This window comes from Amblyomma mixtum, chromosome 3, assembly GCF_055824585.1.
Source record: "Amblyomma mixtum isolate Tamu chromosome 3, ASM5582458v1, whole genome shotgun sequence".
NCBI lineage: Eukaryota > Metazoa > Arthropoda > Arachnida > Ixodida > Ixodidae > Amblyomma > Amblyomma mixtum.
In genome coordinates, this window is record NC_143014.1 from 183,909,106 (window position 1) to 183,934,247 (window position 25,142).

The 25,142-nt window shown below is 50.3% G+C and overlaps 1 protein-coding gene and 1 non-coding gene across 5 annotated transcripts in view; one reads left to right on the plus strand and one right to left on the minus strand.

Moving 5' to 3' along the window:
- LOC149352956 (SUN domain-containing ossification factor) overlaps window positions 1-25,142 on the minus strand; it is a 102,948-nt gene that overhangs the window by 46,387 nt on the left and 31,419 nt on the right. The window lies entirely within an intron of this gene.
- Window positions 8,779-8,851, plus strand: TRNAR-CCG (transfer RNA arginine (anticodon CCG)). The gene has a single exon. It is a non-coding gene; the product is annotated as a tRNA-Arg (tRNA).

Here is a 25,142-nt window from a genome sequence, read left to right on the forward strand (position 1 = left end):
CGGACGCTCCGCTAAAGTAAATACGGAGCGGGCGCGCAGCCAGCAACGCTTAGCGCGTTACCCATGGCCTGAAAAAGGGAAGCGAATGAAGGCGCGGCGAAACAAAAGGGGCGAGTGAAGCCGAGCGCGGTGGTGTCCAGCTAAGCGGCTGATGGCGGAGGCTCCTCAATCCGCCAAAGCAGGCAAGGATACTGCACGCGTTGCCTAGCTCGAACGAGAGAAGCGGGCGAATGCGGTGCACGTTCAGCAACCAAATGCCCTGGTCAGTACCTGTACCCGAGTACCTGTTAGAGGCACTGGAAAATTTATTCAGTGACTCTGGTGGTGCCGCTACCGCCATATATGAGCCGTCAGGATGCGCTACGCCCCTTTCCTGCGATGCACGTCGTTATATTTTTTTTTCTGCTCTTGTAATATTAGTTACGACATCATGTGCGGTTTGGCGTTGTTCTCTTTTAAAGATATTTGAAAAAAAAAAGCACAACATATAACAACACTGCCAGCAGCCGCGCTGCCATCGGTGTGCAGTGAAGCTTCACCCACATCCGTGACCGCCACCCATTGCTCCCCCGCGACCAGTAAACAGTCATGTCTGTTCCCTGAAGAAAAAGTAATCACAAAGTGCAATTATACGCGCGAGGATTTTGATGCCTCACACCTGTTTAAATGGATGAAACACTAAATTGTCGATTTCGTTTAGTGCTGTGATTTGCTAACATAGTAATGCAGCATACTACGGGCTGCTGTTGCCAACTGCTGCTTATTACGCTTGTATCCTACTACAGCTGTATAGTTGCCGTTTGAACTCCGCGTCGTAGCTTAAAAACTATAAATTTAGCACTATAATATGGGATACAACTTTTAAAAAATGAGTTGGTATCAATGGGCCATGGTCCGTCGGGTCCTGATTGCTTCGCTGACCAACCAGAACAGTGAACGGAATCAGTTTTACAATGTTAAACATATCAAACAATCCACGTGTGTTATCAGTGTATCTGCCTGTGGAATTAAGTTTGTCCACGCGAGCTCTAGTTACCTTTCCTTAATCGCCTTTGTATGTCCTAGTTACAGCCACGCTCCTCACACACTTGCCGCCTACCAACTGAAATTTTCCCATGCTGAAAAACTGCGTTGAAGTTATGCCAAAACTATTAGCGCCACCGGGGCAAGCGCTCATTTCGGTAATAAACAAACGAAGAAGGCCCTTCTGAAGCTTCGTCCACAGACTTTGCGCGGCAGTGAAGCAAATGAGCAAGATCGGAGGACTACGGCAAGCGCGGCGTTCTCGTGCGAATTGTGCGACTCACGTCTCCGCCGCCATCTCGCCTAAAACGAAGCGGCGACCGGCCACCGCTCTGGCGATCGCCGCACATCGATAAGCAGCAGCGGGCCTATTTCGGAGCATAAGCGTAGCGTCTGTCATTTGCACAGCGCTCGCTTAGTCGCCTGACCCGAGCGGCGTCACGACCATACTTTCTTTTTTGCCCAGCCTTTCGCGGCACGTTCTCATCCTTATGCCTAAACGCTTTCGGCGCACACAGAACCCGCAGCATCCAAGCGGCAAACAAAAAGGCGCCGCCTCGGCCCTGTATATCGCGTTCGCTATCACACGGGAGGCCGATGCGTATATAAAAACGCCACTCAACCCTAATACAAGACGACAGCGACCGCACTTTATACCGGCCCCCCGAACAGACTGGAGCACGCGTTCGTCTATCTATAGAAGCGGATCAAGTGCACCCACCACGCGGCGTCTAGACACCAGCGACTGTGCCCCCACGCTTGCACACACACAGGCGCGCGTCTATAGTGTTTTCGCACACCGATCGCTACGGGAACGAGCGGCGCACGCCCGGTCAAGCACGTCTCTCTCGGCGCGACTTGTAATTAGCCCAGGCCGCGATAGCACGTGGCGGTGTATTTATACGGGTCGGGCTCGCCGACCAGCGCGCGCATCAGAGGGGCCGGGGGGACGTGTGCGCCACGTTCTAATGAGCAGAGCCGCCATCCCCCGACAGTCGCGGCGTGCGAAGGGAACCGAAAGCGGTCAATCCGCCGCGCCATGAGGGCAGACGCGGCGCGCGCCGCCGGCACTCTCTCACCGACAATGCATGTCTGGGCATAACTCACCGGCGGCCGCCGAACAAGCATTGCTCAGTGCCTACCTCTCTCACTCCGCTGTTAACAACGCGGGGACATGGCGCATGCGCGAGACAGCTTCTGTTTCACACGTATTCGCGCTTCAGCAGCGGGCAGACAGAGCCAGGTGTCGAAATGTACAGATCCCCATCATGCCCCTCATGCCGGTCCGGAACAGTGCGCCACACCATCTGGACCGAACACACCAAAAACCCGGAGTGTGCACGAAACTGCCGCCGACAGCTCCTCCTAGTCCCTGCAGGCTGCTTTGTGAAAGCATGCGGTAAAGACGAGCAAATAGAGATGCGAATCAAGTCGAACCTATAGAATTGGGAACTAAAGTTGAATACAATCCCTCTGTAGCCGCGACACGAACTAACCGCGCACAGTGCATTCTGAAAACCCACTGTGATCCCGTATCGACAGTTTCGCGCCGCTTCTGGAAACGCCAAGCGAGGCGCCCCGACAAAGCCCCGCCCTGTCTGGATTGCACATCACAACGAGCGCAACACCGAACACAATGCGGACAGCTGCCAGTCGAAATTGGGTAAACTTCGCTTTCATCAAGCCGCAGACCGAGTAGTTGCACGCCCTTGCGTGCAAAGGACACGCACGAGGCAACTCCGCACAGTGAGCGCCTTCTTTTTTTTTTCTTTCGCCTCAAGACCGAGAATGGGAGGCAATCGATGCACGACCCCCGCAGCTGGAGGATAGAAAAAAAAAAAAAAGCGGTCGATCAACGGAGCTACTGTACGTGTCAGCCGCGGAGAGCAAAAGAATAGAACCAAGTGACTGCTGTTTAATCAAGCCCTTCGCTACTGCAGTCGGGCACTAAACGGACCCAAAGCACGACGCTGACCAAAAAAGACCGCAGCTGACTTCTCGGGGCAACAAGGCGATAAAGGTGACGCAAGCAGAGTATAAAAAACGTCGACTAGCACGCTGCTGACTAATTTTCAAAAAAAAAAAAACAAACAAACAAAAAACAGCCTCTTGCCTCCCCCTTCTTCCTTAACCCTTTGTAGGACAGCATATATTTTTGCAAAACTGATGAAAAATGTTTTACTGCACGAGCAGATGAGGTGCACAGAAACGGTTCTCAACAAATTACAAATTTCATCATTTTAGTACAAATAGTTAAGTGAAAAAAAGTGGGATATATGCGGGACCCGTTGGTACTAAATGGGGATACAAAAAATGGGGCGTATTAGTCCCATCGACCTACACGGGTTTCCTCACTGAGTTTCTTCTTGCCATTTCATGAACCTGTTCACACTTATTCGCTTGTTGTTGAACTTGTTCGCACCCCTTCTCCCATCGTGGTACACCAAGGGCGTCTACGCCTTTGTTCAACTTCACAGTGTTGTGTTCTTTGCTGATGAACGGAACTTAACCCGAGACGCCAACAATTTTTGGACTTCTTTTTACCCTCCATGTTCATCCGCAAGGGCTTCTTGCTGCTGGCGGTTCGGAATACTTGGCTATTGATCATTTGGCGCCCAAGAACAAACTCTACATACGATGTTTGCGAATTACCACTCAATATTCAATCGTTAAATGTTCAACTATTTTCAGCACGGCTAATGAAAAAGTGCTTTCCTCTTATTATTTGTCTTCCCAAGCCTTCGGAACAAGTGTACGTTGTGATATACAGTTGCTCCTCTCTATGCAAAAAAAACAGCACTCACCGGGCATTCTGACCTGCCACATCGAATATAGCCAAAAATGCACCCGAAAAAAAAAAGAGCGAAGTTTCGAGGTCTCTACTCACTGCATAATTTAGTGGACGCGGCTGAAACCATTTTTAAACAAATCACTGAAACCTTAAAGGGCCACTGCCCAGGGTCCGGACATTTTTGAAAAACAAGCCCACTGCATAGATGAGGCATCGAAGATAACCTCTGCAAAATACTAGAGCCATGCGCGCCCCGAAAAGCTGCGAAAATTCAAATCAAAGCCCGTTCGTTCTTTCCTTCCTTCAAAAACGGGCCCGGCCCACTACTCTGCACCCCGCTGACGTCAAGGGGGGGCTACTTTCGCTAAAGGCACTCCATCGGTGCATCGTTCTGACTGACGGGAGAAGGTTGGGCGTAGCCTTGGCGTCGCGTCGTCTGCACAAGGCTTTCCGCAGCGCCTTCTGTTCTGGCTCATGCCTACAAACCCGCATGAAGGAACAAAAAAAAAAAAACTGCGGAGGGAGCGTGCGGCGACAGCCTTGAACCCTAGCCATAAAAAGTAAAAAAATAGTAAAACTGAGGGAGTTGGTTCGCCCCCCCCCCCCCCCCCCCCCCCCCGCCGTGATCACGTCACGAGACGCTCTGCGTGCGCGCTCCCTTCTCAGTTTCTTTTCTTCTATGCGAGCCCCCCAAAACAAGGTTTTAATTAGTAGTGCAGCAGAGCCTTTCCCTCGCTCGCCCACTTGACCGCACCGCACACACACCGCTTATCTTTCGTGCATCTTGCGTACGCCTTGACTCCAATGAATGACATATGCTTTGGAGCGGAGAAAAGACACAAACACACCGAACACAAACACGCATGGAGAAAAGCAAACGGGCGGTTGCCGGGTCCGCGCTTCGCCGTGTGTTTCGAACACAACCGACTTCCGCCCCTCCGCTCGTGAAACGGTGGGGAGGCCTAAAAGAAAATGAAAAGGTGGCTCGTTAACTGGGAATGACAAACAGATGTATGAAAGGATGCGCTCGCTAACAAGTCTAGGTGGTCGAGCCGATCGCGCCTCTCGATCGTCAGTGTGCGGAGAAAATGCAAAAACCAAGAAAAGAATTCTATTGAAGGCGGGGCCATGACGTCGCCCTGTGACGCACTCCACAGACACCACGCCTCCGGCTTACACCGGAGAAGGAAGGGGTGATTTTGCCTTGCCGAGCCTACTCGACGAGGAGCGGGAGAGAAGAATTTCGAGGAGGGAATGGAAGGAGAGGAGGCTCGCTCAAAGAGAGGTAGAGAGTGTCTGCTGCGCTGGGGTGGGCACGGGCCCTTTAAGACAGATGGGTGCACAGCATAAGTGGGAATGCTGCGTCCCACAGCCTCTTATGAGCTTTTTAGTTTGGGGGACGAAGTGGGACGTATGTGCCCCATTGTCCCACGAAGGATTAATTAAGTGACCGCTTCTAACCAATTCATTGTGCAGGAAGATAGTGCGCGCCCCGTAGAACCACTTCGACTTAATTAAACTAGCGCTGCCTGATAGATAACAAGACACAGATGCGATCACAGAGTTCCACTAGAGAGTCCACACCATGGTGTTACCTATTCTAACACCATAGTCCACACTTTCCGACAGTACCGTTTTCCACTCTTCGCTCTTCTTGTTTGGCTAGTGGTCTCGCGCACGCCTGTGATAACACAGACAGCATAACTTTTCTCATCAAGATAGCATTTGCGAAATGCGAATTCAACTTTTTCGAGGTGGAGTATTGAAATAGTCGAGGCGGGTCACAATTAGTCGGCATTTGTCTCTTACAACGCTAGTGATGAGCGGCTCTGTACAGTCAGCAAAGGGCGCCATGGTACAGCGTCCCAGAGATGCATACGGTGAAGCGATAGGCAAGAGAAGCGCGCCCACAACGAAACACAGAGCACTTTGGGGTTCAACAAGTATATGAGGTTGAAAAATGAAAACAAAAATGAAAAAAAAAATGAAAAGGTTGAGGGCGGCGAGTGGACAGCGGTATGGTGACAGCTCGCCACCGAGCGCGCATGGCAAATCTGCAAATGAAACAGTACAGGAACACACGGGCTAGACACCTTTCACAAACGCGAAAGCTCAAAGATAAATATGCTTCAAAGAACGCCTGAGAAATGCGAGCGGAAATAGATGAGCAGCTAAGACAGGAATGTTAGGTATTTGAAAAAAAAAAAAAAGAAACAAGAAAACTAACCGAGACAATAAGCCGGACGGGGGGGAAGGGGGGGGGGGCTAAACGGAAAGTCAGAAATGATGCAGAAAGTAGTTTACAGCCTAATGGCCAGGAAGCCGGCATGGACCTGCACCGAAGGAAAAATAAAACCAGGAAGAAAACGTTTTGCGAAACCTTAAAAAGGCATGCAGTGCCCGTTTTGAAGATATATTAAGCTGTCTCATAACGCCGAATTACGTTTGGTTTTATGGAGTTTAGAGTCCCAAAGCGACTCAGGCTAAGAGGGACGCCGTAGTGGAGGGCTCCGGAAATTTAGACCACCTGGGGTCCTTTAACGTGCACTGACATCGCGCGCAGCACACGGGCCTCTATAGCAGTTCGCCTCCATCGAAAAGCGACCGCCGCGACCGGGATCGAACCCGCGTCTTTCGGGTCAGCAGCCGAGCGCCATAACCACTGAGCCACCGCGGCGGCTAACATCGAATTACAAGTAATTTTAAGAGAAGGATTCATGTACAGCATGAGGCAATGTTAGTGATCATTTCTGCCAGAATATCGCAGAATCGATCCACGTGTGCGACCTAGCCAAGAATTCTTTCTTAAGCTTCCTTGACAATAACTAGCCTCTCCGCCGTTTTAGGTTTCAGACAACGGAGAAAAAGTGAACATCAACTACCCAGCGATGGATGGCGGACAGTTGCCGTAAGCAGGGAAAAATCGCAATGAATGGCGGGTTAGGTGTCATGCTTACTTGCATCATTTTGAGAAAGAGCAAACAAGCATCCAGCAGTCTGCTGTCCAGAACCATTGCCCTTTTTGAACAAGAACGAATTTCGGATGAAAATGAAAAGACGAGCTCTATTACCCCCTTTCAAAGGGTATCTCAAAATCACCTATAACCATCCATCCATCCATTCTTAGACCGCCTCGCCCGGTAACGCATCACCGCGAAGACAGCGCTTCATGGAAAAATAGCCGGCAACAACACCGTCCGGCCAGGTATAGAGATGTACAAAGACCGCGTAGCCGGATCTAAAGAGATACTGGGCGCGTGTGACGTTTCTCACGCGAGGCGGCCATGGCGAAATTATCAGCAGACTCCCCCAAGCATTTTTCCACCCTGCCCACAAGTCTGCAGGCATATTAGAAAGAGCGCAAAGGACGGGACAACGAGACAGACACCACCAGCGCCTGTATCTATCGCTCCTTCGCACTGTTTATAATATAATTACCCACCGCTCATCCCCTGCAACCTACTGACACTGAACCGATGGCCCCGCCGGCCGCTACATCGCCTATGCCATTTCCGGTAGGCGCCCGGCGCCGCCCATCGCGGTCCATTTGACACATGAAACGCAGGCGCCGGCTGATGACGTAGTGCTGGAGCTCAGCTGTACATGAATGCACGAACAGAGTCATGATGCCGAAAGCACAGATTAGAAATACGACAGTGAACGGGGAATACTTGGAAAATGCAAGCATAAAAACCATTACGCGACAGCTTGGCACAAGCCTACAAAGCACCACGGTCGAAAGTCGTCGATTTATCTCTCTTCTCAGTGTGCACTGAAACTCACTACTAATCGCTGGAAAAATCCGACACCTTTATCAGAAAGACTGAGAAGTTTCGCTGACACACACGTCCCTATTTGATGGTATGATAACACTGCGCTTTGTTACTTCTCGTCCAAAAATCCCAGTTCCGATAAATAGTGGCGCGCTGCCTGCAGTATAACTGCGCCGTCAGACATGATAGGAACGCTCGGTGCACTCGTAAGAGGACGTTAACAAGTGCATCGGCTGGTGTGGCTGATCTACACATTGCTGCAGGACAACTGAAGGTGTTACTGTATGTGGGGTTTACGTTCCAAAGCTGCTCATGACCGACGAGGGACGGCGTACTGATGGGCTTCGGGGCAACAGCACACGGGCGGCTTTTCCGGTTCGCTTCCATTGAAATGCGGCTGCGGCTGCCGCGGCCGGGATTCGATCCCGCGCCCTTTGGGATCAGCAGCCGAATGCCATCGCCGCTAAGCCATCTGGGTGGGTGCGCACAACTGACCGTTGCAAACAGCCTGCACTACGCACGGAAGGAAGTGCGACACGAGGCCTGTGGGACACTTTTCATTTATTAAGGCGAAAGCCTTTAATGCCTCATACTGTCGTTAGCAGACGCGTCGGCAGGAGTGTCGACAGACGCGTCGGCAGATTCGTCCGCCTTTCGGCGTCACTGCTTAAAAGGCTCAAGGTTCCAGCATGAATAAAGGCGCATCTAGTGAATGCATGGGCTTCATAAATAAAATAAAAGGGGTAAAGTCAAGAAAAGGAAAATAAAAAATAAAAATAAGAAAATGAACAAAAATAAAAACGAAATAAAAATAAGATGTGAAAATAAAAACAATAAAATTAAGAAAATGAGCAAAAAATAAATAGAAAACAAAATATGAAAAATAAAAAAGTAAATAAAAACAAACAGTGGCCAGGAAACGCTTTTGCCTTGCAGCACTTTAGAGAGCCAAAGTGCCCCCTGAATTTTTTCTACTCCACATTCGTATAAGCTACCTAGTTCTCTCTCTCTTCTCTCTCTCTCTCTCACACACACACACACATACACAAAAAGCATTTCGCCAAAAATCTGCATAATGAACTCCTTCAAAGAATTTTTTTATAATGTAGAGAGTATTATGCACACTGAATAGATTTCTTCTTTCCTTAGCAGCGGTCATTGCCTCATCCATTCCTACTCCGGGACGCATGCGCTCCTGTGGCCTAATGGATAAGGCGCTGGTCTCCGGAACCAGAGATTGTGGGTTCGAGTCCCATCAGGTGCATATAATTTTTTTTTTTCGTATTTACCATTATTTAATGCAAAGAAAGCTGAGCAGGCGAACAAAGTCACCTTTCCGCACAAAAAAAAAAAAAAAAAAAACACCACACGCATCAGTACTTCACTTAACATCAAAAGCTGCCGCAAAGCAGATACGGTGGCGATGCTACGTAAAAATCGCAAAACGCGCGAAAAATAAAATTGAACCACGCTTCATGACCGTAAATTAAGTCGAGGGTTGGACGGAAACCCGTCTGGTCGGGGGTGTACATGAAGAAGAAGGCAGAACACCGACCAAAATAAAAATGAACACTTTAAACGACGTTTCGGCTCCCACACGGGAGCCTTGTTCACAAAAAAGGTACAGACGTGAAAAGGCTGGCTATTTATGCTTTAAGACTGCCTGCCAAAGGAAAAGTTTCCGGGCGTAGTGTACAGTATACCGTGTAGAGACTGTCATCATGTGTATGTGGGTGAAAGTGGAAACTTTGTTAAAAGATTGAAACAACACCAGTATGATGTTGAAAACAAGAAAGCTTCGTCAAATGCACTCGCCGAACATTCTGAAAGCAGGCAGCATGACATAGATTGGAGCAATGCGCGCATTTAAAAACCGAAAAAAATCTCAAAAGCCGCCTATATCTGGAATCCTTAATCATTCAGACAACCGAACACACTCTTCGCACTGACGGGGCACTTCCTAGTGCATACGCCCGCTGCCTAGGGCACATTTTAAAGCATAAATAGCCAGCCTTTTCACGTCTGTACCTTTTTTGTGAACAAGGCTCCCGTGTGGGAGCCGAAACGTCGTTTAAAGGGCGACCCACATGGAGCGAACTTGCGCTGCGGATTTTGAGCGGCGCGGCGGAACGCGGACGCACCGCCGCTGTGCCGCACCACAAGAGGCGGAAAACGGGCGGCTGCCGCCAAACCGCTGCCGACAAAAACAAAAAAAAAAAGATTTGTAAGCTTACTCTAAAATCATTGTTTATTGGAGGGCGCATTCTCACTTTTTAGTTCAGCGTATGCTATCTCCCCTCTCCACTCCACCCCCACTCGGTTTCACCCTGCGCGCCGAGCAACCGGCTGCTGCTGCTAGCAGAGACGCAAAAATAGACTCAGCCTATAGTAGCGCCATCTGGTTCTCGGGACAGGAACAATTATTGTAAACAAACCGGCTCTCCTCTTAAGCCTAGAAGTGGGAGAATCGTCACTCTAAATAAAAAAATAAGGCAAATTTATGACTTATAAGTTTTATTATAGGCAAGGCGAGACGAAGCGAAAGACCGGTGCTCCATTTACGGCCAGTGAACGCAGTGAAAAAGGCAGCAACAACGAGAATTCAGTCCAAAGCGAGGGGTCCGGCTTCGAAAGGCGCCGCCATGTTTGTCGCCGCGCGCGGGCGGAAGCTAGATGCGGGAAGAGAGCGCCCTCATTGGTCCGCGCTGACAGCTCGCATTCGCCGCTTCCGGTGAGCGGCTGACCGCCGGGCGAACGTATCTAGCACTGCTTGGTCGGCGGCGAACGGCCGCCGGCGGCCAAGCGGCCGCCGCCGGGCGGCCGTACGCAGGTTTTCCGCGAGAAAACCGCTCCATGTGGGTCGGGCTTAAAGTGTTCATTTTTATTTTGGTCGGTGTTCTGCCTTCTTCTTCATGACCGTAAATTGAGAAACAATGGCATCATGGTAAAAAAAATGAATGTTCCAACTAGATGCCAACAAAAATCGAATACCACACAGCCGTCGCCAGTGAAAATCGGCGTGCGGCGAAGTCAGAACACGGAGCTATGAAACAAAATATTCGTTGGCCGCTTAGCTTATGCCCTTGTCAAGAAATTTGTCCAGGCGCTGACGTTGATGTTCAAAATCGGAGCCAAGCCAGCACACCACCATCGTTGGAAAAAAAAAAGTCTCACTGAAAGCTGTTTCAAGCGAGCCTGCCCGCAGCAGCTACATGACATCTGAGCAGAGCTTTTTGGTCCAGCTGTAAGCTGTCGGTAGGGGCGCACACTCGAGGCATACGCAGCGATGTTTCCCGTATTGATGCAATTGCCAGCACTGAATGCGCGGCGGCAAGGAATGCTCGACATAATTAGATACACATAACCAAGAAGGCTCCCGCCTTGATTTATTTCCTTGCCTCATTTCTATGAATGCGTACGCCTTCCCCAGAAGCCTTCCCGCAAGAAAAAAAAACTCCTCCACGTGGACTCTAAGCGAGCCAAATGCAGGAACGAGCGTCTTACCCCAGCGGACGCTATTTCTGATAATGCCATGTCGGTATTTGTGCGAGTCCTGTTTTTGAACCGGCAAGCCGGGATCGGTCCAAACACGTGGCTTGTGTTGGAGCAAGCAAATCCAAGGTTCACGTTGGAAAGACAACGCCACTGACCTCTACTGAGCGAGCACTGAAAAACAACCGCTGTCCTTGCTCGCGAGAATTCTTAGCGAACCACCTTTCCGTAAAAAGTATACGTTTTGAGCAGAACCGAGTTTCACTTTTTTTTTTTATCACCTTCATAGCAAAGGCAATATCACAGAATTCACTGCAATGTTTGACACAATCCTGTAAGCTCATTACCTTCGAAACAAGTTTTGATGAAATGCCGAAGAAGAGCTCGAATACACAGTATAGGCTCGTAACTATAAGTCGCGCCACTTATTGATGCGCTAGACAGGGCTCGGTTGCCAATGCTTTCACTCTTGTTAGGTCATTTTTCGAATAATAAAAAAAAATGACTGCTAGAACAATTCCGGTGCCTTGCGGGAAACGATGTTCTAATGAATAACATGACAGAAACGTGCGACGGAAGCCAACAGTAACCGAAACCAAGAAGCATATGGTTTTTTTTTTAAATATAATTTGTGGTGTTCATTAGTGTGAGGTTAATAGGGTAAATATTTTAAAGGTAACTGATTAGAAAAGGAGAAAAAAAACAATCGCATGCTGCCGGTGGCATCCGAACCTACGGCATCCGAATAAGCGAACGCGAAATTCGGATGCCGTAGATTCGGACGCCACCGGCAGCATGCGATTGTTTTTTCTTCTGCTTTTCTAATCAGTTACCTTTAAAACATTTACCCTATTAACCTCACACTAATGAACACTACAAATTATACTTTAAGAATCCCCTATGCTTCTTGGCTTCGCGGTGACTGTTGGCTTCCGTCATGTATATCATAACGAGCCGCTCTTTTCCCTTCCCTTGTCTGCTCAACAGAAACACGTGCCAGTTAAAAGTGTAGATGGCATTTATGCAACGACGAGGCACAGATTCACAATTCAAGTAGATCAACTTACCAGCGCGAATAAAGCACACATTTTAGCGCTAGAGAGCAGCGCTTCGCTTTACCACGTAACATCACACAAACTGTACTTTAAGCATGAAGCATGGTAGCACCGAGTGTGAAGTTATTAGACCCGGCAACAGCGGATCATGAAAGTACCAAAACCAAACCAGTGTCGTACAACACAGAATAAAATCAGACCAATGAATCTGTCTGAGAGGACGTAAGTGATTGCGGTAGCACAAATAAATGCAAAGCACTGACAAAGAACACGCAGCAGATCACGGAACACCGTCCTGTTCTGGAGCGTCCTGTTACAGAATTCGCCACCTTTGGCTGCCTACTTGTCGCAGTTTCGTTCCCTTACATTGAAAATGCAGTCAGACGCTTACGCACACCTCCCAGTACCCATGGGTGCTGGAAACTGCGACAAATATAACGCCAATTACAATACCGTCAGTGCACTTCAAAGTCTGAAAGCTGCCTCTTGCAGGCAGGCAAATACACATAATATCGTATCATTTAACTTCAAAACAAGAAATGTGGCCCATATTTAGACCCTGTTCTACGCAGATGAGCAATCTGGCTATGCAGAAGCCACAGCTATGCAGAAGCTATGCAGAAGGCAGTCGTCACCAGTCTTTTTTTTAAATGAGACACCCATTGCCAGTGCAGTCATTAAGCGAACCTAACGGCGCCGTTGGACGGAGCAAACGCTGATTCAGGCCACCCTCCTTCGTTTTTGTGGGCCGCGCAAGCCAGCCGCATTCATTTAATTTCGGTTTTACTAAGCCGACCTGCTGACAAACCGACATCGTGCTCAAAGCGTCCCATGAATGGCACACTGGACAATCGCACGTGATTTCGCTACGTCAAAGCGCGACATACCACATGGATTACTCTATTTCAATGCGGCTGTTGCAATGGGGCAGTTGGAACTGACCGTCTGCCTCTAAGTGCTGCCTCTATATAAGAACTGAAGCACAATATCCGAGACTGGCTTTGACGTGCATTTCCCTCCAAATGAAGGCAGAATGGAAAGGACGGTTCACGCAGAACCCCCGGTTATCCTTAGAATCCCGCGAGCCAGAGACCGCGGACGCAAGCTCGAGTTATGTGTGGCGCTTTCAAGCATTGCAACACAAACTCACAGCGGCTCTCGACATAAAGCGTGGGACACGTCACTAAGTTGGAGCGCAGCGACGACCGCATACCTAAATGACATCCACTGCGCGTGACGGAAAAGAGCAATTTATAATAAGCTCTCCGTCCAAACACGCGCAATGTCATAAGCAGCGAGCGCCGTAAAGGTCATATATGCGCGCACACCCGTCTCTGAGAGTGCGCTCGGAAAGCCCGGATGGAAGAAGCAGCACTATAGCTCACACAACCGGAAGGATACGGGGAGGAGGGAGAAGGGAAATGACGAGACGGAGCCTTCGACAATGCTACAAAGATTACGGCGCGAAAAGAAAAAGCGGAAATTTGACCCAGGAAAATGGCCATTTGTCGGACTGCACTCGGCAAACCGTCACTGCGATGCGCCTGTACGCAATATAAGCGGTGAAACCACCCCCTTGGGTTACGGTAAAGCAAAATGAGGAAAATCCCAGGCCTGCATGGAGAACGCAACGGGGTGGGGGCGTCGACAAAGACAATTAGGCCCGGGACACAAGCAAAAGAAGAGTGCCAAGTGCTTCGCACAAAAGGGAGGGAAAAAAATACTCTCCGCGTCAAAAAAAAAGAAAGGTAAAAAGAAAGGTTCGTCTTGCCTGAGAAGTGCGTCAGCGGTCGTCGCTAAGGTTGGTGCCAACGCCGTTGGCGGTGAACGAACGGATAAAGAGGGTAACAGACACGTCTCGCGTCACCGAAACAGAGACGCCTACTGGTACGGGGTTGGCGACCGCCGGGAGCTCGAGAGGACGTTACAACCGAGCCTCGAAATGCCGATAAATTAATGACAGGCGGGCTATCCGGATTCGGTTTGGTACGAATGATAAAGGGTGTCTCATTTTAATTAATATGAATATTTTGTAAAAAATACCATACGAGGGAGTTTTACGTTTGTCGAGATACACGATCCATTACCGCAATCCACCACACGCTTTCGGACAGCACCAACCGCGCATGCGCAGATGAGCTAGGAGGCCAACCGCGGGCCGCAGACCTGCCACTCAGCAAGTGCAGTTGTGTGGTGCATGCGTAAGCGGATCGTCGCAGTGGAACGCTCCTTGCGTTATGCTAAAACTCTCTAACAGTTGGGTCAGCTGGAGAGGCGGATGGCTCGTTCAAAAGAGTTTGTTACCTATGAGTTGCTGCTGGTTTGAACAAGCTATAGGGTGTCGCGATATTTCACCACCAACACACCAGGCATTTAGGCGCCACATGTGGCACGTAAATGGCTGTCAAGACGATGACAAGGCGATTCGGCCAGCTGCAAGGCACAGAAAAGCGCCAAACGCTGTCCATGACCCGAAAGAACCCTAAACGTGGCGTACCACAGACATGCACGGTCGAGATATATAAACGCACTTAAGCTGGCTAAAGCAATTGCTGCAAATCGGAAGCCAAATCCAGGTGTTTTCCCGTGTGACACCGTACAGCCCCGGGGGTGTAGCATAAGCACCGAAGCAGCGGGATGCAATGCTTCATCTAAATGGCGGACCACACAAGCACGCTCGAGAATCGAAGGGCTCGCCAGCGCTTCACACGCGCGGCCGAGTCCCTCGAAACTGCACCTCTTCAGTCCTCAACAAAGTAACGGACCAAGTCGCCGCGACAGGTACCTCTCCAACCGTGGGCCACTATTTCGCGAATTCACTTCCTGGACTTAAGCTGGCCAACATTCGTTGGGGGCGACGAGACGTAGAGCCGCGAGCAAGCTTGTAAAGAGCCCTCGAGCCGTTCGCTGCGTAGAAGAGCAAAACATACTTACGCAGCTGCTCTGCTGTGAGCATGTATGTATCATATGTATATCTATACGCGACTGTTCTCGATCGCGCCCAGCACATGCCAAGAAATTTCGCTTCATCTGCTCCACAGAGCACACTAGACAAGCCTGCTCATGACTGCACAGCCACTTAATCGTTTCAAAATGACGTCCCGAAAGCAGAAGCGGGACAGAAAACGCTTCTAGGCGGTCAGGAACACGAAGCAGCACACCGCGAGTAGTCGACCGATCCCCAGTGGGTCAAAGTTGCAGCCATAGACGGCGCCGCGTGTTCTCACTGTAGCAAGAACACGGAACGGACGCCCAGCGCGGAAAATGCATTGGCTGCTGGAAGGAATGAAAGAAAGAGACCGAAGCTGGCTCTCCCGCTACAACGCCGCGGCAATTATCTCTCCAGCCGCGCCGGCCGAGACCAACAGCATTTTCTGCGCCGGCCTACGATAGCCGCAAGCAAGTACACAGGCAGCCAGATGGGGAAGGGCGAGCGCACTGGGGGAAGGTCGGCGACCGAACCTCAACGCACCGCCTACGGCGCCGACCACGGCCGCCAGCGCCGCAGAAACAAAACACTGGCCTCCACACTTCGGCAAGCTCCGCACCCGGGCAGAATACACAGACCGCGTCGCCAAGTCGACGCTTGACGTAATTTGCACAGGGAAAACGGATTACGCAACGGCGGGCACATGCTGATATACGCAGTACGCTAGGCGTCTACGACGTTTATCTTTTTTTTTTATGCGCCATACTCCAATTTTCTACTTTTTTTTTTTTTCAGATCAGCAGCTCCGAGAAATGGGGCGGGCAAACTCGGCTATGTTTTTCCTGTCAGTAATGTGATAAGCGGAATTAGCTCGGGGCTGCTTTAGTAATCCAAATGAAACCAAGACGTTTACTGCCACTAAGCAAAGGCCCCACCAAACACTTCTCACACCGGATTCAATTAGGCACAACGATAAAAAAAAAAAAAAACACCATACAGTGATGTGCTTAAAGTCTCCTGATGTTAGGCTTTTCAACACCGATAAGTAATGATGCGCTTCGTGACTGCAGTGGGACTACCAGCGAGGCAAACCGCGTTTGGTTCATGCTTCCAGTGCTGCACGTCCAAGCACGTCGCCGCAGCGGCTACATTTTATTCTATAGCAAGTATACGACCAAATAAACGAACAAAGCATCGAAATTAGACCAGGAAACAAACATCCGCAGGAGCAAATACGCCGCAACTTCTGTGTTGGCAGTATCCTTCACTTTTGCCGACGCCATTACTTCCCGAGCAGTTATAGTTCCTTCTCCTCTGGCTAAACGGTATACATCGATGCGCGCATGACGTGGCGGCCAGCGCTGCTGACTTAGACGCAAGCTGCGCAACACGCAGCGTCCACGGCTTGGTTTGGCGGATGTCCGGAGGGGCAAACGCAAGTGGACGTGACCCCTTCGACGAGCGATTCCGGCGGAAAATGAACCGCGCATCTTCGCAGTTTCACAACGCTATATGCGGACGTCACGCGGCCTATTCGGTTTCGCCACGCGCGTGTTTGTTCCCGCGACAGCCCAAGTGCGCAGGAAGCAACTTGATTCTCAAGTCCGGGCCCCTCTGACAAACCGCCGCCGCGCAGGCGCCTCAGGAAGTCTGAAATACGGCACGCGGAGAAGGAAAAAGCGACGGTGGACCAGTCCCGTGCCCCCGGCTACGGTTTCAGCTACGCCTTCATCGTTTTAGTGCCTTTCCATTAGCGAATAGTTCTGGAGCAAGAAACACGCGGTACTATTTTGTACTTCACACATCGCAATTTTTAATCAAGCAACAACGAGTTGCATGCCTTTCTTTTTAGCAACACATTCAGTGCACGCTTAAATAATCCTCGCTATTTGTTTTCTTCCCGTAAGATTTTTTTTTTCAACAGACAAGGAGCTCAGTAGAACAGAAAACTGGGCAAAGGAGCCGGGATAATTAAAACTGTGATCGTACTCGCGCTCGAACATAGGGTCATAACTTAAAATAAAGCAAAGCAAATGCTAATTCGACACGTCGCACGAAGTGACTGTAAGTAAAAAATAACGAAACAAATTTTCAGCTGTCCTACTTGGCAACAAACAGCCCCACCCAGAAACATTATCGCACTTCCGACGTGCAGCGAGAGACTGCCTCACAGGATCCAGAAAGAGGAGTGTGCAGAATCTGGCTCTTGGCATGGCTGTCACGAGCACGAGTAGAGAGCCGACATTTAGAAGAATTTAGAAGAGGTGGGGGGCAGACAAGCTCTTTTTGTGCCGCCCCAGACAAGCGCGCGCGTAGACATCGCGGAAAAGGACACCCGCGGAGTCCGGAGTGTCGCCCGGACAAGGAGCGAAGCCGGCGGACAACTGCCGAGGCAAACAACCGCCTCCAAAATGCGGCCGGTCGGGATGTAGATAAAAACGAGAGCGCGAAAGCATGCGCGGCGGAGCGAGGCGTACACAGAGTTGGCGGCCTTCCAGCGAGGTGGCCGGCGCGCAAGTGCAAGGTATATACTTGCTGCGCTCGCTCCAACGAGGCGACATACCGCGCGGCGTCGCGGCGCAACCTTCACGTGCAGGAACGCCAACGGCGCCGCGTCTCTCGAATGCCGATACGAGAAGCGGCAGCTGGGGCGTTGTAGAAGCACTAATGGCGCGCAAGGGGAACGGATCTTCTCACTCTAGAGCCACCGTTCGCTCGCGACGACCATGACAATGACGACCAGCAGCTGGTGACAGGGTCAAGCGCGGCCAGAAAGCGTTCAACACCTGAAGAAACGAGTCGTTGAAATGATCGAGGCAATACGGACAGCATACTACGATAAAGTGTGCTTGCTAAAACCTGACTCGAGCTGCACTTTTTTTCGTCCAGCTTAAGCTACCCATCAGTTTACAAATAGGGTTTACTACTACTACCACTCATCGTTCATAACGTGAAACAACCAAATCGCGCGCCTAAATTACATCAGCACTGAAGACTGCTTGGGTGGCCTTTTTTTTTCTTTATCACACACTGGTCGAACAAGCACCTATACTCCATCTCATAAGTTCCTCCCTCAGCCAATCAGGAGGGCGCGTTAAACGTGTTCCTCCACGCCTCGTCATCTGTATGTCAGCTCGCGGCGTACACAGATATGGTTAGAAAAAGTACAACTAAACGCTGTCTCCTACCATAGGTGCATGGATGCTTATAAATACGCTAAACGGAAGCATTTTGAGGGACGCTACGCCATTTGTCGCATTCGCATATTTAGTTCAGCGCATGCAAACAGAGACACGGTAAGCACAGCCTAGCGGCGCCAACTGGTTGTTAGAAAGAGAACCATTTTTGTCAACAAACTGACGATGCTCTGTACGCCTAAATGAGCAAGAATTGTCGCTGTAAATAAAAAATAAAGCACATTTATTGCTTTTGTTATAGGAGCGTCGAGACGATGCGAAAGACCGGTGTCCAATTTATGGCCAGTGTACGTACTGAAAACGCCAGTAACGACGAATTCAGTACGAATTGAGGGCACACACGCTAAACTCGAGAATCCCACGCGAGCAGCTTCGATCTGAAATAGCGTATGGCGCATGCGCACTACGAAGCACGCTATTCCTTTAATGTACGCTATCCCATATGCCCATTTTATACTATCACTACATTCTGCAGCGTCAGAACGTTGCCTCTGCACTCATCGCAACTTTGGTAGCGCTGCATGGAGCTACTGAGATGGAGTATAGCTAATACGTGGCCCTTTGAGCAACGCAGACTGATTGATGGGGGTACTCTGAAATGACGCGAGTCCTTCTGCTCAATACATCGCACAACGATGGATGGCAACCACGTAAGCCAGGGCGCTGTGAAACACGGTATTTTTGAAACTCAACTTTTTCGAGCATTGATGAGTCATTAAAAAGTATGCGAAGGCGACAAGGCTGACAATTCCGAGGTCGAACGAGCGGGAAACCCGATAATAGCGACATGAATATTTTCAGCTACACTGCCCTCCGCCAGCGTCTGGATCAGCAGGGCACGTAAACTGAAGTCAAAATTTGCCGTTAATAGGGAGTACGTGCACTATAATGACGTACAGGAACCAAAAGATCGGACTGTACGCGCACAATGACAGATAGAAAGTATAATCGGATCACACATCGCTCAGCACAAAAATGCATACCGATTTCGCATCAAGACTCTGAAATGGTGATGGAGCCGAATTCGAAATTCACGTCACGGGGCTCGGCGGCCATTTAAAAACCATCAAAAGGACGCGGCGCGCGAAATACACGCCACTTTCCGCCGCCACTTTTCGCGACCGCGCCCACCAACGCTGAAGGCTAGCCCAATCCCCTACGAATTAAAATATCTCGTCAACTGGCCGGTAGCGCAAAATGCAGCAACGAGGCGTGGCAAGCGCGGGGGAATCGAGAAACGTCCGCTGGCCAGAGCCTGGCAAGCGCACACTAGGCCGCGTAAACCACTGAAAAACCGCGGGTGAACGGCCCCGCCCGACGTGCTGGCAGCTAGTCTCAGAAGCCGAGGGCGCAGCACCATCAATTGCAAATGGCGCCGTTCGGCTCTATCCCAGTTCGGTTGCCACCCAAACGCCCATGACGGAGAGGAAACACCTGAGACAAACCGAGGCTGCCGACGCAGACCACTGAAATAAACAACGACAGAATCGCTTACAAAGACGCATGGTGAATGAGAGAGAGAGAGAGAAGGGGCGACGAAGCGCGGGAGCTCGGAACCGCATAAACCGCGGAAGGCGAGCATTCCGACGCCCACAGCGGCGGGAGCCGGCCCCCAGATCGAAAAGCCAACAACGCTCCCCATCGGTGAGCTCGGCGCAAAAGCAGCGAAAGCAGACGCACAGGGTCAGTGTAGGCCACTCTCGCCGCCGCTCCCCGCGAGAGAGCGAGCCCCCTCGCCACCACCGTCTGGGTCAACGGAACACCGAGAGCGCGCACTGCCGCAGCTGCCGGCGGCAGACCAACCCCGTCCGGCGGCGGCGTGCTTTCTTCGCTTCCCGAGCGTGCGCCCTACAAGAACCTCGTTTCGCTCCCTGCCGCCTCCTTCAAGGGCCTCCCGCCACACAGAGCGCCAGGATGAGGTCTTGAGAAATCAATCAAAACTGCTGCGCCGGGCGAAGCACCGCCGCATGCATCCTCTGTATTCATGCCGCTAGCACTCCATCCTCTCCGCCTGTACATTCTGTGTGGCTCTAAAATTACAAGTGCTCTGGCAAATATGCAACGCGGGAGGGGCAAGCGAGCAGCTCAGTGCCTGCTGCTTGCCCGATCGCTGCCGGAATATCAGCCCCTATTTATTTTCTTTGCTCTGAGTGGTTGGCCCACTTAAGTTGAATACCGATGAAAGATGCACGCCGTGCTTGTCCTTAATGCACCTCAATTCTAAAATCAATGCGGGAAGCAATTAAAGAGCGCCACAGCTTCGAGGCACGCTAAGGCATACTGGTTTTAATAGGCAGGCATACCGCCTCGTGTTTAGATTTTGAAGCGATGTGAGGCTCAAGTTGCTCATTACGCCGCCAGAGATAAGCATCCTCGTGGTTGCACCTCCTAAGGGGAGCAGTAAGAAGGCAGCGACATCGCTGAAGAAGGACCACGGATGGTAATTAAGTATAGTGACTCTTTCTCCTCCGTGAATGCGCCAGGAGGTCATTTTCAGTTCTACAAAGATAGAAATCAAGCCCGCTGCTTTCCTAGCTTCAGTACATGCAAACATGCTCAAAATGAATCCGCAAGCCAAACGCGTAAAGACACAGTACAGCCACTTTATGACCAACTTGTCTGCGCAGGTAGTGCTCCTCGGTGGGATTTGCACTTCCTACGACCAAGAGGGCGGATCTTTTCGGAGGGGCTCATCGCGTTTGGTGCTCCGCCGCGATATCCAATCCAGCAGAGGCCAGACAAAGTGCGCTTCAGAGCAAAGAACGTTAAAGAAAAAAAAACGCGAAGAGAGCCGGGAAAATGCTCGCGACTCATTTGCACCCAGCAGCGCTCAAGAGATCGTTGAATTGAAACTTGAACATCGCGAATCGGTCATGAGGTCACTCCCAAGAGGCAGAATACATCGCCAAGGTCGAGAACATACGGTATACGAAGCGCTCGTTTATGATTTAACTGGCCGTTGCCTTTCAAGCAACTTTTTTAATTCTTTTTCACCAGCAGACCAAACGTCCGTAATTAACTTTCATGAGAGCCTTTTCCCTGTTCTTTTAATACATGAAAGAGCGACCCCAAGCAGGTCCGCCTTCAAGGAAGTGAATTTGCCCAAGCTGCATGCGAAAAAAACAAAAAACACTCGTGAAACAACGATGAAACAGTTACCCCTGCAGGCGTCCGGATTTTACAGGCCCCAACACTGTCGCAGGTGTGGTTTTATGGGCGTTTAACGTCCCAAAACGACTCTGGCTATGAGGGACAGCGTAGTGAAGGGCTCCGGAAATTTCGACCGCCTGGGGTTTAACGTGCACTGACATTGCACAGTACATGGGCCTCTAGAATTTAGCCTGCATCAGAATTCGACCGCCACGCATGTGTCCACCGTAGACAGTCCACCGGTACAGGCGAAACAACAATATGCGTATGCGCCACTGATTTACACTGATTTACAAGTGTATGCGCTAAAAGATGAAGAAAGAAAGCGCGATGTCACGGACACATTCAGCGGTAAATTTTTTTGTTCTATTTTTGCACGATTCCAAAAACACAGATTTGCATTCGTATTGTGAGAGAAAAGGGGGCAGCAGATAAGGGGAAAACGGGTAACCCATAAATAGACTAACAAAGGCCCAAACGATATTGCACAAAATTTGAGCGCGTTCATCTTTTTTCACGAGAAGCGAAAAAAGCTGGAGACAAGTTCCGCCTTAAGGGTACGACGCAACAGCGTTAATGGGTTAATTGCCATTTATGCAGAAGGTCATTCTCTACTTTACATTCATAGATCCGTGGGAGTCCTCATAACCCTCCTGGCGTAGTGGTGCAGCAGTTATGCGATGCGCCACCGCCCTACGACGGCAGGTGCTGCCACCGGTGGGGCTTGTGAGACCATGGGTGGCTCTCCCCGAGCAACCTCTCGCGACTAGTCATTAACTGCCACCTTCGGCGGTGGGCAGTTTGCTGACAATCCGGTGGGCAGGCTGTGATGACGCCACAATGTCATGTGACCTAGGTGATCCACCCTAGGTTGCCGGAGCAACCGGAGCGGCCGGTTGCTCCGGCCGCTTCAGCTGCGAGGCTTCAAACAGTCGCCGACGCCGGACTTTTTCCGACATGAGGGCACTAACGCTCTCGCGTTAAAATGACAATTACCAAACTGTGAGCACTATACCCGAGGTGTGAGAGAAAAGGAGATTCCAGCCATTCACAATACCATAAACCGTCGGCGACCCGTTCTATAAGCGACCGCGACGAAGACGGGTTCGCGGCAGACGTTTAGAACGAGAATGGCTGACGCGGCCTTCCACGAAGGATCATAACGAAACATGGGCGCCCATTGTTAGAACTGAGCCCGCGGCGTCACGCAGAAATGACGTCGGCGACAATGAACGGGCCGCCCCGAGCACAGAGCGTGCGTTTGGCAGAGACGCACGCAAGCATCAGCACGCATACGCACGCGCGCGCGCGGCAGTTTACGTTGCCACCGACCGCGTCTCTCACCACAGCCGGCTGTTCTTTTAGCTCCCCCGTGAGGCGAAGTCTGGAGATGAGATGGACCCACGTAACAAGGAGCGCCATACGACTCGCCATGATTGATTTTTCACTGCGAGAGGGTGAAAAAGAGAGGACACTATAGACGGCCGCTCCGAGTGTGCGGGTCAAAGTACTCCAAGCGGTCCACGTTAAAGGACAAGCAACGCCGAACTGCGAGCTGGCTTTGTCAACACCGGGACAGTTCTTCCTTCTCTCACCACGGGGCTTCGGGGTGGAAAGCAATTATCTGCGAACGCATCGAGAGCGTCCTTCGCGATCATTACGAAGACGCGCCACAGACCGCTGCACGCCCCAAAAATAAAGGTCACGCTGCTCAGGACAGCGATTGAGAACATCGCGATAACGGTAGGCAGCTGCGATGATGCTAATAGAGCAACTAACGCGCCGTGTGTTACAGAGCAAAACACACATGGGAAAGGAAGCGGGCATATTCTCGCTTCGAAATGCGCGTTGGAGCTAAATCAGAATTCATGATCTCCCTTGACCACCCGAGACCAACCTGTGTCATGCTGTTGTACTACAAAAAACTGAAACTCCCCGTACACGTCCACAACTGCAACCAAAGGTCTGCAAACATAGAGGGCGCTCGCGGACGCCGGAGGCTAGGGTCTTCGACACCGCTGTATCGAGACGCCCTACCGGAGTCGGCTGGGAGCATCGTCTGCGCCGCCGACTGCTATACAGTGCGCGGTCCGCTTTCGGTCGTTTCCCATGTCATTTAAGAATTCCTTCTCATATACTATAGCTGTGTGGGTTCTCTAGTTCTAACTACTGTATCAGTGAACAAATGTAGCGCAAGCGGCCGCATATAGGACTCCACAGGAAGCTTGCGCGATTCGGAGAAACACCAAGCTGATACAGCGCCTGTTGGCGGTATGTCCGGCTTCACAATACACATTTAAAGTGACGTTTTAAAAAGTCGGCATCGACATGACGCTGCATGCTCTGTCGCACACTTCTTCAAAATGCTCATCAACTGACAACGAACGGCCACCTCCATAAGGACTCTGTGAAACGAGAAAAAATATTTCGCGAAGTTTTGTTTGCATGTGTTTCTATAGGTGGCGCTCTCACCCGGTACCCCCTAGAGTCACTGGAAAACTCTAGTACCCCCTAGGGTGCCTGAATGGAGGCGCGCGGACATTAAGGCACCCTAGTACCCACCTAGGGTGCCTCGATGGCCCCCAGCCAGCGACAGCAGCGCCACCAGCGACAGCAGCGCCACCGTGTCTTGCTCACGTGACAGACCAGTGTTGGTCTGCAGCTACTAATCTAGCCCAATTTCTATGTTGTGTACCGGTTACAATATTCGGAACGTTTCTAGGCACTCTGTGCACTTACATATTTATTTATTTTTACGGCTGGACTACAACAAATGTACCAGACAACACGCTTTTCTAAATGAATTCAACCATCAAGTTTGGCAACTATCCAGAGATAATATAATCTGGAAATTATATAATCTGGAACAAAAAATGCAATATGAAACTTGGTAATAAATACATTATTATCATTATTCGTCGGCGCTAAAATTTAAAGAAAAGCAAAAATCTGTGGACTTAATCTAATAAATAACTGTTCGCTCTTTTCTGCGAACATTTCAATAGCAGAACGATAAGCCTTACATCTACCCTGAATATGCAGGGCTATGAAACAATTCTGCTGTCTATACGTTCTATGCTTAGGTTTATTACTTTTCCACCATACATGTCTTGACGTTGTGACACAGTGTACCTTCTCGTGAACCCTCGTCGTTTCTACCGATTCCTTTTCAACAAGCATTTACCTTTCCGTGGAGTCGCCACTTCAACTGGCGCCCTTCAGCGCTGCTATCTCCTTTATCGCTCCAGTTTTATCACTGCCAATGAACATGCCCTTCGTTCACAGGGCCAGCAGCGAAGTAAATGAACAATGAGTTATGCCTGGCGCTCAGTTTTTGTTACGAATATGTTCACAGCGGTCAAAAAGTGGATATCCCCCCCCCCCCCCCCTCAACAAAAAAATATTTCTAACATACCTCACGCAGGAGGCTGTTGCAGTTGTTATATATACATATACATCTGACGTGACACATTGATGCAAGACTACGCTGCGCCTTTCGACTAGCGCTCAAGGAACGGACTTATTTTAAGTTTTCAAAAAAAAAAAGCATAATGCGTCTTCCCCTTTCATTTGCCTTCTGTAGTGCTGATGAAACCGAGACAACATTTACGTGCTCTCTTCCAGAACCAAAAGCGTCTCCACTCATGCTAAACGCCTTTCTTTGCGGCCACGCTGGCGTTCCATCAACATGTTACCGAAAGAATTCCGCTCCCCAAAGCTTCTGATAGAAAT